General features: G+C 39.1%; 1 protein-coding gene across 2 annotated transcripts in view; it reads left to right on the top strand.

Annotated features, from left to right (window-relative positions):
- The window catches only part of LOC150090364 (histone deacetylase 4-like), a 449,332-nt gene that overhangs the window by 159,448 nt on the left and 272,591 nt on the right, over positions 1 to 17,293 (top strand). The window lies entirely within an intron of this gene.

The raw sequence follows: 17,293 nt of genomic DNA on the forward strand, positions 1-17,293 counted from the left end.
TCGCACTGTTCTGATGCAGCAACCACCCACCTGTGTGCAGTTGTGGTCGTTTGCAACGAATGTGATTCCTCAAAGTGTGCAGAATAGTTCTGTTATAAGATCCCGTAATATGGCATGGAATGCTGGTAAACCATTCCTTGAATTTCAAAAAAAAAAATAATAATAATAATAATAAACATGATCATAACCTTTCCTGCAGAAGCCATAACTTTTGCTTTTTTCGGTATTGGTGATGACGTAAACTACCAAGCAGAGCTATGTTGCTTACTCTCTGGGTCGAAATGATGGCTCATCCGGTGTTACCACTTTGTGCAGAACCTCACCATCTTCAGTAACCATCCGTTGCAGCTCCTGAAAAACCTCCATACGAACTTTTTTTTTTTTTTTTTTTGGTAGTTGTTGGCGCATCGGCTTCTGTGGCCATAGTGCACCTCCCAAGGTTTTTGCAGTACTTTGATCCAAGCCCGAGGCGGGATTCGAACCCGCGACCTTTGGGTTGCCAGGTAGGCACTTTACCCACCTGGCTAGCCCGGTCGGCCATACGAACTTGCTGTTGCTCAGGTGTGAGTATTCTTGTAACCCAGCGTGCACAAACGTATGCAAATGGTCATGGAGAATACAGTTCGTGCTTCTTACTGATATTCTCAACATCTCTGCCAGTTGTCTTACTGTTATACGACGATCTTCTGTCACGATTACAGGTTTTTGTAGTGACAGTAGTGGTTGGAGCTCTAGAACTGCCGAGTTTTACGATTGAATCACGTCAATCTTTAAACATTCTGAATCATCTGTAAGCTGAGCTTATGGAAGCTTAGATTCACCATAAGCCTCTTTAGCATTTAATACGATTCAGCTGATGTTTTCTTGAAATGGAAACAAAATTTAAGAGTAGCATACTGTTCCTCGTGTGTCGCGTTCATTGTGACGTACGCGAAATTGAACAGGCCTAAACTTGAACGTCCGCTGAGGTCACACCGTGCGCACGAGTCAACAGCGCAGTTACTATGTGATGCAGCTTGGTTTGGTCTTAAATTCCGCAGGGTTTTCTAGAAATAGCAAGCAGTACGGTTGTTCATGAAAAATTATGATGATTATTTTTAGAACAGCCCTTCTATATATTTATTATAAAAATAAGATTGCTTTTTTATTATTTTGAGGATTTTCCAATTGTAGACGCGTAATTAATTACAGTGCATGAGCAAAAATGTTTGAGGACTGATTTTTATCTTGAAATTTGGTTCGTCTTAGCGAGTTGTGACTTGCTGCAACATGACTCATCTAACAAAGTATAGCATGAAACACCCGTTTATCAGTAATTCTTGAATACTAAAGTCTTCTTGTTAGAATGAATTGCAAATCATCGACTACTGATGCTTGCCTATTCAGTTTTATTAGCATCTTGCTATTGGAATGATCTTTCGTGATAAAGTAATGTAGACAAAATAGAGTATCACAGAATTTGCTAAAGTTTGTGAGCTATATTTTTGGTTAATGAGAACATCTTTTTCTGTTCTCTTATGCTTAGTTCATAGGAGGGTTCTTCTGTTGCTTACTTTCCATCTGTTTAATAGGGTGGTCCTCTCTTGGGGTGAGATTGGAAAGTTAACTTTCTGCTTTGTATATCGCAATTGATTCACAGCTGCGTCATAAAAATTTCTAGATTTTTATTATATTTACTTGAGATCGTTATATTGAATAAAATATTACAATTGTACGAGGTCAAGAAGTTCCGGAATGGTTTTCAATAAGTGAGAATTGGACTTACTAGTAGAACTAATAACTGTGAATGATACCATGGATAACAAAGAATAAAAATTGTAATGTGAGTGCTACAAATAAACAGAGAAATAAAGAAGATCGAGGCAAGTACCGAAAATAATAATTAAGACAAATATATTTTTAACTCGTATTCGGGTAGTGGAATCAGAGAGTAAGTATACTTCTTGATGGAAACTAATACATCATTAATGTTGGCAAAGAAGTCAGTCTGTGAGTCATTTGAAGAGCCGGTCGAGATTTAAGTACGAGTATTTCATAATCGTCGTATTTGACTTGAAGACGTGAAAGGAGTTGAGATTCCTGATAGTCCTAGTTGACGCATTAATGTTTATGTTTTGTAGGACCAGGCACGTGATATTTCCCTAACTGGACATGCTCCAGGAGTTTAAATATAATTCTTCAATTGAATAGACGCAGAGGGATTCGTAATAGATATTGTGGTTGTATAGGGAATTTCAGAAGGTACAAAATTCTTCTGAATGGTTAACTTTTGTTCTTGAGGGTGAGCCTAAAAGGGTTCCATACAATAGAACCAAACTGTAGTACAGGTAATACAAAGGATTTATATATAATAACTGCATAACTGGATTTTTAAATCTGTAAGTTCATCTCGATGAATCCAGAAGTTTTAATGTCTAATGTATAAATCGAAGTGGCCGTTGTGGGAGAAAAGTAACGTCCAGGGCCTTCACCTGTTCACATTGTACATAAATTGATGAAGTAAGCATTATTGATAGTGGATGAGCCACTCGCTGAGGTGAAGAAGGTAAACTGGGTTTTGGAAGAATTTATGGTCATTCCGTTCAAACTGGAGAAGTGACTGAATTTATCGAGGGCGAGTTGGAGCTTTGAAAGATGCGTGAACAACCTCTTGATTTCTGAAAGAGGAGTAGAGTTTGAGGTTGTCAGCAAAAAGTGTTACATAGATTCCAGGAACAATGAGATGTGTAGATGGGTCATATAATGAAGATGTATGCCACTACACCGGGTTTTAAATTTGGGTTAGAAAAAGAACTCCAAATATAAAAACGGACCTCATGATAGATAGTAGATGAAAGCAAAAAGTTTAGAATGAAGAGACAGACAGACAGACCTGGGACGTGAAACACCCGGTCGAAAAAGAAGAGCGCACAGAATAAACCATCAGACTCTCAACCTCAACTTAGTTCAGTGTTGAAACGTCTATCCACATCCGCTTTTCGATTCTGATTGCAGCCTCATCGGTGGGTAGGAAAGCATCGTGAAGACCTGAGCAACTATGTTAAGAGGTATATCCACAATATATGAAATGCGAGATGTGCGGAAAGTGAAACAGACATGCTTAAATCAAGAAAAAAAGCCCTAAACTATGAAAGCTATACAAAGTCATTGTAGATGCTTGGCATAATCTCTTTTGGGATATCAGCTACGAGCTGACTGGATTTGCTACTTAGAGTATAGGTCTCGGAACGCAAGTTTGGATGGTGGCATATATTTTAATAAATATTTCTCCATTCGAGTAATGTCTTTTATTTGTTGTAGTACAATACCAAGGCAATTTGTGGTGAAACGCATCTACAGTATAAGATCAGTGCATTAAATAGCAAACCCAGTTTGCTCATAGCTAGATAAAGGTTATGCCTGACAACGACTGTACATAGCTTGATGCTTTTGTTTTAGATTTAACTTTAATGAAATAGTGTAAAATGTGTGCCGTGTCCACTCATTTTTCGATATAAAGTTAAAGTAATCATAAATAAAATTAGACTAAAAAAAAAAGGCTCAAAATAACTGAATTTGTATTTAAAAAAAAGTGACTATATAAAATTTTTTTATTGAAATCAATTATCAGGAAATCTATAGGCCTCTAAACAATAATTTATTTTGTAATTTGATTAATATTATCAAAAGCATCATTAATATAATTATTTAAAACAATATTAGTTAATTAATGATTGGATTAAATTATTGATTTAATTATTAAATCGTTAATTTAAAAACATAATGAAAAGCAAAGCTGCAGACCACAAACATCCGATATGTGGTACATATATAGTACCACAGTGTTACCAAGAGATGGCGCCACAATAACTCTACAGATCTATTTGTAGAATGGATGGTTCGTTTTGCTACAATTCGTACTTCTTCGCTGAGTGTTTATCGTTCGTTTCTGGGCCTAGGGTGTAAGGTCGGGCTAGGGCGGAGTCAATGACCATAAAACTCGAAGTATGTTGTCACTTTCTTTTCCGTCCGATTAGTCAGCAACTCTGATTTATTGTTTCCATCCCACGCTTCGTGTCAACCTTGGGCGAACGTTGAATGTTTGTGTTGGCATCTCACCGCATCGTACCTTTCTGGGGACCTTTCGCCACCTTCGTCTCGCAAGATTGACATTCGTACAAGTCCCTGCGGATTGAAATAATATACTAGTTCCTCCGCCTCACTGGCATCCCCGCGTGTATCTTATTTTGTGTCTGGAAATTCTTCCACCGCCCAACTCCCATATTTCCAGTGCGGACTTTCACATTTATATTTCTGAACTCCGACGACATTTTTTCTATTTCGACATCGCTTAAAAATACCTCTCTTCACGACTTTCTTAGTTCCGCCCAGCGGAAGATATTTAATATGCATGCTGCACCCTTTTTATAAGATTTCGTTGTCGTTAATGCTTATTTGCTTACGTTTATATGTAGCTTTTTTCGGATTAACGGTTTAATAACAAGATCGACTGTTATCATTATATTTAATTTCCAATGCAGCACCTGTGGTAAGGTCTTTTAGCATTTTGGGCCTAACCGATGCTATAGACATTTGTTTTATTTATTGGCCTTGCGGAGCTATCTGTACAAAAATCTTGACTGGGATTGGAACAGTATTTCACCCATTAATTTACTTCGTTTATCCACTTCTTCCTTGAATTTATTTAAGATCTCAACTTCCACAACGACAGATGGAAGTTGCTTCCAACAATCAACTGCCCGATGACTAAAGGAAAATTTCCATACATCTATTCGACAACTGTCTTTACTCGATTTCAGTTTATGTCCCACCAGGTTTGTAATCTGAGCAAGAGAAAGAATCCCATCAGCATTGAGCCTACTCAACCCATTCAAGGCCTTATACACCTCAGTCAGATCACTTCGCAGGTGCCTAGTCTCCAAACGCTGCAATTTGCAGAACTTAAGCCTTTCTTGGTAAGAGGACCCTTCGTTCCCCTCACTAATCTTTGCTCTTCTCTGTACTCGCTCAAGCAACTCTACATGCTTCCTAAAATGGTGACTCCAGACTTGTACGCAGTACTCAGGGTGTGGCGTGACCATTGCCTTATACAAGGGGATAATCACTTCCTTATCCCTTCTAGCAAAATTCCTGTATATCATTTACAAGACCCCATGACCTACTCTAGCAGCCTGTCTGCACTGTTCTGAAAACTTCATATCTGACTGCACAATTACGCCCAGGTCTCTTTCATTCTTCACTACCCTGAGTGTAACACCACACAGCTGATACATTTCTCTGGGGTTACTGCTACCCACATGCAATACCTTGCATTTGTCAATGTTAAACTTCATTTGCCACTTTTCAGCCCATCTGCCCAAACTTTCTAAATCCTATTGCAGTAGCATACTATCATTAACAACTATGCCAACCTTTGTATCATCCGCAAACTTCGACATTAAGCCTGATATACCTTCATCAATATCATTGATAAACACACAAAACAACAATGTACCCAACACCGAACCCTGGGGGTCTCCACTAATAACATTAGTCCACGAAGAGCAGTGTCCATTGATTACCGCTCTGTCTTCTCCCACTCAACCATCCTTTTATCCCTTCTAGCAACTTACCCTTACTGCCATACGACGTTCCAATTTGTACAGTAGTCTTCCATGTACAACGGTATCAAAAGCTTTTCCGAAATATAATTTTGGTGGTTAGATCGTGAGTTATGTTGTTCGAAGTGTCCCTCCTTCCATCGTTACATGTCTATAATGCCTATGGGAAGCATGAAGACTGCCCTAACTTGATTGCAATGTTTACACAGCTTTATAACCTTTCCTTATCGACTGGGGGATATCTGAAAACTCCCTGCAGATATTTTATTCTAGCCTATGAACTGTACCAGCCCAAATTGCTGCTTTTCCCTCTGTGCTTGTCATTGATATATTTTTTTTTCTTGTATTAATAACAAGATATGCATCCTCTGGCATATCGAATTATTCAGGCAACTGGTCCTAACTGCATGGCAGAAATTATAATACGCAACCTTGATTTAGTAGTAACAAAAATTGCCACTCTCAGCTACTTCTCATTCGGCATGTATCACTGTAGAGGATCAAACTCGATTCTACTCCCTATTTTTTTTGATATTTTCAATTCTGTGAGCGTATCGATCCTTACATTGCACAATGCCAGAGTACTATGGATTGCTTGGGAAGAACGGTCTTTTATTGGGATTGTACTCCAACGTTCATTCTATTCTATGGAACTGAACCACAACTGAACATTGCAGCTTACTGCTGGAAGATTTTATTTCTTTTGCAAGATTGGACTGTTAAGGATCAAACTCGATTCTACTCCCTATTTTTCGGATATTTTAAATTCTGTGAGCGTATCTATTGGATAGAACATGAGTCTTCTCCTACAAGTGACCACTCGTTAATTACATTCAAGATTATCAACAGTGGACATGCTATGGTTTCCAATATTTATGATAGCAAGATTTGCGACCAAGCATGCAAATTGGGAATGCTTTGACCGGGTGGTCTTAAACATTTTGAGTGGCGAGCAAGCTTACCACTTTGAAAACATGGAAGGTTCCAGGAAAGCTGATTTTGTTCATATCCTTCTACAGACCTGAAAAACCTGTAGAAGGATATGAAAACAATAAGGAAGACAAACAGCATGCCATGATGGAGTCTCAGACTCGCTCAGCTTAGGAACAATTTTAAGAAGGCCCGTAAGGGATTTTGAGAGACAATGGAGAACAAGTCCTGCTGATCTGGCAGAAATTCCAGTAACAGTACTAGGACACTCAACGCAATTTATCATGAGAAATAGACAGCACCTTTCGGATGGAGGGGAGCTCCAACCCGTGGGGGGGTTGTGAATAAAGTAAAAAATGGAATAGTAAAAGCAGACATTATCAATTCCCTGATACCTCCAAACAGCCAAGAAACAACTAATTGTAATGATACTATTGCTGGGCTCCTGTAAACTATTTTGGTCACGAACGACCCTCTCATAAATATCGAAATTCAACTACATATAATTTAAGAAAATGATTCCTTCCAACCTGAGCACTTTAAACCCCTGTTCATTAGAGAAGAAGTGGAGGACGCCATTAAGAATATTAAACCTGGTAAGGTACCGGGAATTTACCTCCTTGAGGGAGAAGCTATAAGACGCCTATAGTCAGTTGCTTCTCAAATGCTAATGGAGTTTTTTAAAACCTGTTTCCGTGATGGCATTTTTCCTTTCAGGCGGAGGTTGGCATGCCAATTTAGTACAGTGGTATCGTCAATATCCTCCCCACACCGGGTGGAAAAGGCCTGGGTTCGAATCCCGTCGATGACGCGAGGAACTTTAATGGGCTTTTTCACTCCGTGGCTGAGTTAGTCGGTCTCAGTCGTAGATAGCAAAGTTTTTTTTTCCCCCAGGAACTTGGGTTTTTCATCCAACAAAACAGATATATCTACCGTAGAACACACGAAATTAACAGACATAAGACACAGCACGGCAGATGAATTTAATTATTCGGGTGTCCTAAAAATATATAGTTTTTTTTTTTTTTTTAGTGTCATCCAACGGATCCGACTTGCTGGCTGCTCTTCAGAGCTTCATAGTTATTCGAAAAGCTATTTTTCTTTAGAGGTTAACCATCAAAACAAAATACCATCAGATTTCCAGGGCTTCATAATCGATTCCACACTCTGGAACATGATTGTGGATGATTGGCTTTCTCATAGCTTCACTAACGTAACAATGGCGTAATATGCAGTTGACCCCGTCATTGTTATTCGTGCCCCCACCAGAGCACCCATAGAATTGAAGGCTACTGGAGTGCTACAGGAACTCTCCACCTGCTCTAATCTAAATAAACTCACTATTCCTTCCAGTAAACGTAGCAGCCTACTAAATGTCCACAGACTATCTACTATCAAGCTTGAGGACAAATCGTTAGCCAACCGCAGCACTGTGAAGTACCTGGAAATTGTCCCTGATAAGTCTTTCATTCTACATGTTTAACACCTTCGTGACAAAGTTAAGAATTCACCATTTTTTTTTTTTTTTTTTTTTTTTTTTTTTGGCTTGGGTAACCAGACATAACTGGGATTGAAGTGCAGAACATTGCATGATTATGATGCTGTTTTCATTTCCATTGTTTCTTATGATGCAGCTGTGTGGCTACATCGTACAGATAAAATTCTCATAATCAACCAACTACTGTGTATGCAACGATTGGTGTTTCTACAAATATCATTGGCTTTTCTCACGACTTCTACTGCGACCCTCGGGTTCTTACTGGCTAGATGCCTCTTCATCTTCATGTTGTTTTTCGTGGCCTCTCCCACTTCATGTGCCCCAACCAGTCAGTCGTTCATCTGGGAATACAAACACAAATTAATTGCGATTGAAGGCAGAAAAGAAAGGGTATGGGATATCCTCGTCAACAAGACCAGTGGACAGTCTTCTACCAAAGGGTGAAGTGACGAAGAAATTCATCCCAGTAACTCTCTTTGGATAAACAGAAAAGAGCTTGAGTTTCTCCAAATTTACACACCACTCATTTGGGGGAATTCCTTCTGTGTAGTCATCCATCCTTGTTTCTTTTCAATTCTTGACTGTTCTCTATGTTACTTCTGTTGCTCAGGCCAGAGCAAAGTTGGCCTAGTAAGTGACCCTCAGCTATTCTTGCCCGGTTCCTCGTGCCGACGAACAGATACTTGGAGGCTCCTTCCATGGTGATTGTGTCCCCCCCCCCAGTAACTGCAAGTTGTTTTTGTAGGGTTTAGGCACATAAACTTAGGCCATGTTGTGCCATATATAATATGTCAACAACTAAACAACACACGCACTATGTGAACATAACACTGCACTCATTTCTGACCATTGTACAGAGTTTTGGTTATCATCACAAGAGAACCATGGCGAAGATGAACTAACGTTTAGGGGCCTCCTTACCTAAGGCACAACACACACACACACGTCTGTAAATTGCATGTATTCTGTTGTCTATTTGATATTTATTGGACGAAAAACGCGCAAGTTTCCGGGAGAAAAAACTATACTAGCTCGCCTGAGACTGAGTAATGTGAGGAGGATGATGATAATTATACGAATTGTGCCACCCACGATGATCATAAATTTAGAATGTCTTGTTACACAGTAAATATCTATCTGTCGTATCGGAACTTCACCCTGCAAATGTTTCATTTTACTCGGTTTGCGATAGATTTCTTCAAGACGATAACGCATTTATCCCCAGTGCAAAAGTTGTGTATGAATGGTTCGAGGAACACTCCCAAAATTTGCAACACCTTCCGTGGTCGTCTAATTCTCCAGATCTTAATCTGATATGTTGGAAAGAGTAGTTCGGCTTCGCAGTTCTCTGCTGATCACTCTACACCTGCCGACAAATAAATATCCTGATGGGAGAATAGGCAAATCTGAAATTAGACTTCCTCAGACACCTAGTTGAACCTATTCCACGACTTATACATGTTGATCCCTTCCTAGGGAGCAACAAAACAAGCGCTGAAAATTTAATATAATTCCGATTTTTACCTTCTTGAGTACTGCTCCCGAAGGAAAGGGAGGGGAAGGCTCCTTCCAGGAGACTTAACAGAATATATACTGAAAATCTGGTGTTGATATGACTTTCTTTTAAGTAGTGCTCAAACTTGCTTCCATTTATATAGAGAAGCCGAAATTTTATTTAAAAATAATAATAAAATGCAAATTTCTGTTGGTCTAATATTTAATGAAATCATGATGGCTCGATAGAGCTTTCTAAAAGACTGAAATATAAAACTGTATCAAAATCTGTTCACTGGCAGTCAGTTCACTGCATGCGGACATGATGGACATGGTGAATTTCAAGACTGAAACATAGATCTTTAAGAACGTAACCCTCGCAATAGGTGAAGTCCAACTAGCTATGTTGGAAAGCAGTAGCTGGAAACATTTATTCTCTTAGTGGGTGGTCGGTTCTATCGGATGAAAATCTGGAGTCCTCTGGCGAGAAAACTTTTGAAAAAACATTTTCCATTCATTGCCGAGCATACGAATCTTTCCATTCGGTACGAATGAAGTCGCGGAAGCGTTTATGAATGACGTAACTTGTGCTGTGCTTCTTCCTTAACGGAAGTCTGGAGAAATAGAGATAGCAACCATTTCCAGGTTTAGAAACTATCTTGAGCTATGGAAGTAAACAAAGCAGTGGAAATAGCCTCTGAGTACGGTGCAGGTCATTTGTGGGAAATGCATTTGCTATGAATGGAAACTTTGTCCGGAAAGAGATCATCTCCGTCCAAAAAGGAATTATTGCATCATCAGATTGCTAATTTTTTTTAAGGTGGAGACACGAATTATCTTTGTGTCCAGATTTCCCTTTAAATGGGAGAGCGCGCGCGCACACACACACACACACACACACACACACACACACACACACACACACACGCTCGATGATCAGTGTCTCGTGTGATTTCCAATTTTCTTAGTTTAGATAGCTGCACGTTCGATTTAAATGGATGATTTATACATAAAGAAGGGCAAAAAGCAACAACTTTTATGCGCGAATCGAGAGTATTTCCTTTGTGCGCATCCGTCATATTGCCCATTCACTCCTCCAATCACTAAACGTAATATCCAGTTTTGTGTGATATGTATGAAAATAAATAAATAAAAACAATTTCCAGATTTTTATTGGCTCGATTTTAATAAAACTGTGGAAGACTCTATTCTAAAAGAGTCAAATACGCACGCTGGTCGAAAAAACTAAGAACCTTCGTAATAAGACAATCACATAGAGAGGAAATGCAAATAGATACAAAGAAAACTGTGACATGGGTGTGTGTGTGTGTGTGTGTGTGTGTGTGTGTGTGTGTGTAATATTTCATGAAAATCTATCCACTGAGAGTGGAATTATTACATGCGGACAGACATACAAAGAAATAATAATTTGCTAGATTTATATTATTTTTATTGTAATGCAATTTGAAACAGTTCGACAATTCTTTTCCAAAAGAGGTAAATATAAAAGATGAAAATCCATCCACTAGGAGCCTGTTTATTACATGGAGACGAACAGACAGACGTAGTGAAGTTAGTAGAAGCCTCAAAAGGAAACTAGCAGCGTTTAACAGCAGGTCGCAATGACTAGCACAGCTTGACTTTGCCTGTCCATATTTGCAATAGGCACCCCTTTCAGTTTGTAGTATTCTTATAAAATATAACTTTTTCTGTAATATAAACTTTTCACGAGATAGAGATTAAAAGAACGTATTCTATTTATGGGTATCATGTGGATTTGAATATGTGGCGTCAGTAACTCACTACCTCTGATCACTTGTGAAGGAAGCTTTATAAATCGATACTGAAGATAGAAACAAGAAGTTTATCACTGCGAACAGTATCTGAACGTAAAACTGTAATCTTCACTTTTGCATATGACATAAATAAATAATCAAAAATTTACGCAAAAATGCCAGATCAAGAATTCTGCGTACCACTGGGTAAGTCAAGTTACCATACACTACTTTTCAAAATATTCTTCAATACTCTACTCTCCTTGCATACCCTACTCTTCAAAAATGATCCTGACTCTGTTTCATATTGGTGTCACGCAGTGACAATATGAAACAGAGTCGGGATCATTTTTGAAGAGTAGACTTTCCACCAACGAACGATAGACTGCAGTGGGTATGGTCCTTCTAAAGAACAGTGACTAATTCAGCGATGTAGGATATGTTAGTCTGGCCCTCACTAGAGTTTCAGTTCATTCTATAGGTATTCATTGGGTTTCAATCGGGCTCTGCGCCGGCCATTCCAACTTTTGTGCACTGAAGTCTGTGAACCATTCTTGATTAGCACTGGAGGTATGACATGGGGCATTATCCTGTTAAAACAAACATGGGTGTGTACCAAAGAACTGTCACCTCGTCGTGAGTAATTGATGCCTTTCTTTATGGCATGCGAATGCTGTTATTTTTTGCAGCTTATTTTTTGTCCTTGTTTGCCCTTGTGGGCAAAAAATAAGCTGCAACAAAAAAACTTTCTGAAGTGTGATATGTAAAATACTTGCCATTACTGTCCTAGGCCACACGAGAAACAGCTCAATACCTTAACTCACCTCTTCTGAACTTCATTGTTGGCTCAGTAATCTCCAGGTGGTGCAGACATTCTCCAGGCATCCTTCACACCATATAGTCGTCCATTTGATCGGAATACATGGGTCGCGTCTTATATAAGGCGCTTCCTGTTTCTTGAATTTGTTCAGAACAGAGTGTAGTGAAATTCGTCACTCTATATAATCGATTTCTACTGCTCTATGAACCAATTATTGCATTCTTTGCTTCAGCGGTCTCGGCTTGCTGTTGGTGATATTTAATATACGAATGTGTGCAACCGTCCCACGAAAACCGAAGCTGTGGAGCTCGTACATAGTGTGTTCTTACAGATCTCAATTCCTGTTGACTTCTTAAACTCCTGGTTAATATTTTGCGGGGATGGCCAACGAAATTATCATACTGACCTTCCAAGTGCCGTCTGGTCATGCGGAATGAGCTTCCGTGGTTCTGCTGTGGGTTGGTACCTTTACCCTTCCATTTCATGATAACATCACGAACAGTCAACTTTGGTGCTGTCGGCAGATGAACGAATCCACATGCCAGCAATGTGACATCTGACAATAACACCCCTCTCTAAATTAGTCAGCTCGAGTTTACGTGCCATGATGAGAGCAACCAACTTGTATGTCCCATACAATTTCCATATACAGTATATCGGTCTGAGTTGTTTATCCGAGAAGGTCCAGTGGGCAATGAAAACAGACGTGTCTAAATACTTTTTGGAGGGGGAGTGCGCATGTATTACATTAAGAGAATGCTAAACTTAGTACTAATTCTTAACATTTACAAGTAGGAATTCTGATAAATATTATGAACTTTATTATTAAATCAAAGAAGTTTTTCCAGTCTGGTCCATGTCAGTTCGTTGCAAGACAATTCGTTGTATGACAGTTTCCCTCATGATCTAGGGAAAGGAAAAAATGGAGTAGTGATTGAGTTCTCGCTGTCGTTGGAACTGCCATGTGATAGAGGTGTTGGTGAAGAGATTTCGGTAGAATGATTGATGTTTGGCTTTTTTGAATATATACTACCATATCAGAATATTAACACCCTAGACTCCTTTAAGGTTGTGCTAATTCAGTTATACCTTATAAGTTGCATATATTGGGTGATATATGCAAATTATAAGTTGAAATTATATAGCCTTCTCTTTATTGTGACTGAGAATAGTGGCACTGGGACACCATCTGGTGGAGGACAGTTTTTCTAACCAGACAGAGTCGGGACACGGGTTTAACAACTGAGGCACCTGCCTCGGGCTGCGTTCTAGAAGGAATGCAAGAGTTAAAAGGATTTGATAGTACGTTCAGATCATATAGCTAGTTGAGGAGGAATGGGGAAACAGGAGGTACACTTCTTAATCAGTTGTCTTCTCAAGAGCGAACTTCAGAATAATTTCCTCGAGATCAGTGCCTCGTCCCTGTTTCTACCAGACAGGAAAATAAAGAGAGAGTTGGGAGAAGGAAGTGAAGAAGGAATTCTTAAAACTGTGTTCCCAAAGTAGGATTTGCAAATCCCGGGAATCTCTAATATCTTTATTGCAATAAGTGAAAATTTTATATGCGTGCCTGATGCCCATAACAGCAAAAATTCTAGGGGTTTAACATAGAAAGGAACTAAAACAGGAAAAAAAAAAAAAAAAAAAAGTTGTTTGTTATTTGGTTTTTAGGAGCATTAGCAACTAAGGCCATATTGCTCCGGGATATGCGGTGGTCATTCCCTGACCTTTCCGCATCCTCCGTATTTGGTGGTGACGGGCTCGAACCCCGGTCTAATCAAGAAGCGTGTGCTACGCACTGCTGCTCCTTCCCACCTGGCTACGGAGGCGCCTAAAAAAAAAAAAAGTTGTAAACACGTGAAAATGTTTTTTTTTTTTTTTTTTTTCACAATAGCAACATACCGATCAAGGAAAAACAATGACAGTCACTCAGCTGAAGACGAGAGATGCTCCCTGATGATGCGTCTTCTGTAGGCTGTGTCCTCAATGAATTTCCTGTAATCGGCATCCATCTCTTGGGCGTTTTGGAGCATCTCCATTGGCAGGAATCTGTCGCTCTTCCTGAGCCTCCACGCCACGGACTGTAAATAAAAGAGGGCTCTTAAGGGTTTCGGGGAGATTCTCCAATTACACGTCTGCCAAAAACTTGCCGTATTGATTTCACTCGCTATCATTTTAATGGTGACTAGTAAGCGGAGGGTGAAGATCCGTTCTGAGACTTTTCTGTAGTTTTGAAGTTTAGTCATTTCTGAAGTATGTTGAGGAGTTGGAAGTTTGAGCTTGAAGAGCACCCAACGAAGAAGCCAGTACTCATCAGATGAGATGCTCTCCGTAGGCAAGAGTTCTGAAGGATTGAATATGAATAGCAAATTACGAAAATGATTTTGTTACCGTAAGAAGGCACCCTTCCCTTCTCTCTGAATTTTTTTTTTTTTTTTTTTAAGTTGGCGAAAATCGCTGGGCAATTTCCAGCTGTGCTGACTCGACCCAGATTCGTAACGAAAGCAAAACTGTGTTGGAATAACAAATACCATGATGTTTGCGAGCTGCAAACATCACCAGCTGTACTCGTAACAGATGAAGCGAGATTCAAGTGGTGATTGAGTAGTCCCGAACACGTCACACAGTCGTCATTTATTTCTGGCCAAGGAAAACTGTTTTCTCCAACTTTAGCGAGTTAAATTTAGCTGTGAACTGTTAATTTGGCACCCCAGCAGAAACACTCGGCATGTCTGCCCACTCGCAAATTGCTTCATGAAACGATAGATCAGTCCCACTTTAAACGTTTAACTGAATGAAAAGAGGTATAAGAGCGCCATCTAGGAATCAAGTGATGAAACTACATATTATGCGTAATTTATCGATTCATCTTATAATAGTTTGCTGTCTCTTTAAAATGTTTGTCACATTGTTTACATGTTGTGTGCCTAAATATATCTTCCAAAACTTGATGTTATTATAGCACAAGTCAAAAACAACTAAAAAAGAAAAAAAAACCTCCACATGCTGTGTCTTTTCGTCCGCCCACACGCGTCGCTTTAAGCCAAGACATTCCACGAAAGCGTAGCCATTATCAAGAGGATATAAAAACGGGTTGTTGTATTGCGCAACGTGAATACATCCGGCTTAGAGTGAAATACAAGATAAAATCCACTTGCGACGACCCTGAGGCCAAGTTGTTTCCTAACCGGTGACCTCCAATCTTTTTTGGCAATCACGGCCAAACCAAAACATATCTGAACACACTACATACATTTTCTTTTCTTTCTTAAATGATTTTGGAATAAGGAGTAAAATAAGTATATTAAACTTGAAATGAAACGTATAAGTACCAGTTAATAACAAAAACATTACCATCATTCATTCATTTGATTATCATGGGGAAAAAGATAATTCAAAGGATAAAGTAGAAGCAGACAATACTTTTTCGTCGGACTTCCTTTGGGTGCTAATTGCTTTTGGTGCAGAATGCCTACTTGCAAATACCATACGAAGACTCATGTTTGTGCTGTTGGATGACCAACTTATGTTGTCAATCTCAGACGTTACACTCCTGGAAATTGGACCACTTTCTTGCCATCTCAGTATTATGACCTCAAGGCTATTCAGGATATTTATTTTTCTTATTTTATCGCCAACTGAAACAGGGAAAAAATATTGAAAACATAGCACTCCAGATGGATTCAACGTGGAGAACTTGAAAAAAAGTGTCGATATTGGACTTGAATTCCCATTGAAATTACAACTTGAAATTGATAAAGGAAATAAATAAAGAAGAAAGTTTGGTTAATTTGGAGTTGAACCTTGAACAGATGCTGACTGGTTGATGCCAATATTTGGAAGGAAAGTGGAATTACAGATGCTGATTTAGAAGAACAGCGCCCGTGAAAATATCTGTAGAAAATGCATGTTGAGGAAACAGAACATTTCCATGATAGGGAATGATGTGAGTTTCTAATTGACGGTTCATTACTTAACTTGACTAGTTAAAGCTAGTCCAGGTGATGTGGGTTTTTTTTTTTTTTTTAGAGCTCTGAGAGGATGCACGTTGAAGATGAGTATGGAAACAGCAGATTTTATATGTGGAAAGTAAGACGGAATTGCGGCTAATTTAGAAGGCTTACGAGTAATTAAGTTTACTTTCCTCCACTGGAAAAATATTTAGAGATCAACATATAAGGAAACCGTGGCAGTTTGTGTAGGGCAGAATTTGTCTAACTGGAAGAGGGAATTTATTGTACTATCATCGGCATAACTGTGTCTAAGATTTTCAGTCGGTGGAAGGTCATCAATCTTTATCTTGAATTCGTCTTCAACATACACAGATATTTTTAGCTCTCTACCAGGTACTTCAGGTCCAAGTCAGTGACGACTCCTTCATCGTGGTCTTCCATGACATTCTACGTCGGATGTTGATTGCCATAGTAATGGAAGATCGACATAGAAGAGAAAAAAACAATAGGTGAAAGAACAGAACCTTCTAATTTTCAAGCATTAGTTACAAAATAGAAGGGCCGAAAGAGAGCTCTATCATCAAGCACAGTGAGCAATCAGAGAGGGGAGTCTCCAGCAGGAAGTTTAAAAGGCCTTTATGAAAATTCTAGCGATGTGTTTTGAGCAAGAACAGGAGTTTCTTCAAGCTTTTCTACAGAATTTGTCCAAAGATGAGTGACAATAGGCAAAGATTCATTTTGGATTGGAACTGAGGGAATCCATATTGCCGATTTATTAATCAGACGCCGGGTTGCGAGTAATATAAGAGCTATTTAAAACTATCTCTGTTAAATTAAAATGTTTGAAGTAAAGAACGGCAATCAGATGCTAATAGCATGTCAGTAATTTAGAAGAATTGGCCGGATATGTCCAAATTTTGATGCAAAAGGAAAACTTGCATGGATAGGGGTGTTAAAAAGGCAGAAAGGTGGCGTCCGGTGCATTCGATGTGGTAGCTCCAAGGATATTTACCAAGATAATTGGTACAGAAGTTCAGAAAAGTAAGATTCTAGTAGGTTATCTTTAGACGAAACAGCGACAGAACCATCGGATGTAAAAGAGGTGGGTCTGAGGAACAGAAGATGCTTGCTCAAAGATTCTGAAAACCCGACTTGCACTTCAAAAAGACCCCACGTTTCCTACTCTTCGACTATCCCAAATTAATGAGTTTATTAATACCTTG

The sequence above is a fragment of the Mastigoproctus giganteus genome, chromosome 2 (genome assembly GCF_048544385.1).
Source record: "Mastigoproctus giganteus isolate SK-2022 chromosome 2, ASM4854438v1, whole genome shotgun sequence".
Classification (NCBI taxonomy): domain Eukaryota; kingdom Metazoa; phylum Arthropoda; class Arachnida; order Uropygi; family Thelyphonidae; genus Mastigoproctus; species Mastigoproctus giganteus.